This window comes from Montipora foliosa, chromosome 2 (assembly GCF_036669935.1).
Source record: "Montipora foliosa isolate CH-2021 chromosome 2, ASM3666993v2, whole genome shotgun sequence".
In the NCBI taxonomy this organism is placed as follows: domain Eukaryota; kingdom Metazoa; phylum Cnidaria; class Anthozoa; order Scleractinia; family Acroporidae; genus Montipora; species Montipora foliosa.
The window spans coordinates 31,048,084-31,050,172 of NC_090870.1; positions in this window are offsets into that span (position 1 = coordinate 31,048,084).

The window sequence follows — 2,089 nt, forward strand, 5'->3', positions numbered from 1 at the left end:
TAAGGTGCAATTTCTGCGGGAAAAAAACAAAGAGGATAAAGGGGACAGAGAAGGCATCCCCCATACACCCCCTATTCCATAAGTAATTCGTCTCGAGTTATTTTTAAGACCACAGATCCCAAGGGGGATTAGACAACAGCCAATCACATAGCGCGAATGTGTTCCGCGTGGATGACCCACGCTCATAGCCACGCGTCCTTCACGAATTGATGCAGAACAAAATGACGGAAGACGCGGAGAGCGATATTGCTATTTAGTTTTGCCGACGAAAACGACTACAGAGATATTTCTGCTAAATCTGTGTCAGCGAAACGGAAATTAAAAAACAATCTCTTGTGAGCTAACAGTGCAGCAGGGAAATCCTTAACACAATGAATATTCTCATTTATAATTTACAGATTGAAGAGAACAATTAGTCTTTATTATTCAACAAAAATAACACTTGGCGTCCTACTTGCTTTATTGTACAAACGACCGGTTTCAATAGACCGGCGAAATTTCTTCGAGTTAAACTGATTCCCTTTTCCCAGGTGAGCACCGACTCATTTCGCGTCAATATTCAGAAATGCTCTCGATCTCTTTACGCTTTCATTGCCTTTTGCCCGACATGTTTTGCACGGCGTTTAGTCGTGCGAAACCTCCACGAAACATCCACGCAGCGCGCGAAGTAACTTTATCCCGATTCTAAAAATAACTCAGACGAATTGCCTATGGAGTAGGGTGTTGTGTATGGGGGATGCCTTCTCTGTCCCCTTTATCCTCTCTTGGAAAAAAATTAAAACAGCGACGCCATCAAGGAGGTTTCAAGAAAAAGGCGAGACATATCTAACCTTCAGACGGATAACGACACTAATGTAATGCGAAAGATTTATCAATCATCCCGATTTTATGATAATCATGCTTTCTGGAAATAAAAAATAGACATTTTCCAGATTTCAGCTGTACGCACGGGCGTATGTGCGTATAAAGGACGCTATACCCTTGCTAACTTAAGACCCGCTCTTATAAATGGGACATTCAAGAAGCGTTATTCAAGAAGCGTTGTTAATCTGTTTTGTGTATGATCTCAGGTATTTTTTGTTTGTTTGTTTGTTTTTACATCGTTTCATAAAAAGTTTTTACGGTTCATTTCTGGCGACGTTTCTCGAAACTCGTTATCAGCACTGTCAGCACTGCAGCACTGACCATACCGGGGAGTTGGTAGTGTGTCTTTCCTTGCTGAAGAGGCCGAAAACTGAACGTTCTGTAAATAACAAAATACACCTTCCCTGCATACCTTAAAAGCACCGAGGAGCTTTAAGTTTCGTTATTTTCGCCAGCACTTTTCAATTATTACACTAACATTATATTGCGTACCGGTTTGCTCGTGGCAGAGGTCCATACCCAGCTCCTGTGGTTGTGAATTTCTTCAAGGCCGAAAATTTCAGTAAGAACCGAAAACAACAGCTAAAAGGAAGCACACAGTTTGAACTAACCAAGGAAAAGAGGCTTCTGATTTTCTAAAATGTCATTGATGCACAGTTCAATTAGACTTGATACTACCACTTGGGCAACCACAGGGACAATTTCAGCCCTTCGGGCCCGGGGCTGAGGAGTTGTTTGAAGTGGTCATGTCCCGGACTTTCGGTGGTGGGTGGCGAGGCAAATCGAAAATAACTTCTCGTTAAGTCTGTTTTTGTGAAGTACATCATTTCTTGCGAGGTTGATAAGATGGCGGCGGATTCCGTAGCTGTGGAAAGGTCCTTGTATAATATGTCCCGGCGACATACAGGGCATCACGTAATTGACGTCAACACCTTGACTCAACTCCATGGACAGGGAGAGGCAAAAAGTTCCATCATATGATACCGTAAGTGATGCATGATGTCTAGACATGAATGTCTAGAGTTTATTCTTTTGTTTTTGACAACGCGCGAGTGAATCAGAGTGCAGAAACGAGTCCTAACCCCACCCAATTGCCCAAACGTTTACTAAATCCCCGTGCTTTTAATTTTTGTACAAGAACAGAACAGGTAAGTTCTAATCTTTCATTTAATTTCCATGTGCAGTTTACAAATAAGAACGTGGGTTCCCTTTAGTGGAGCTTGAA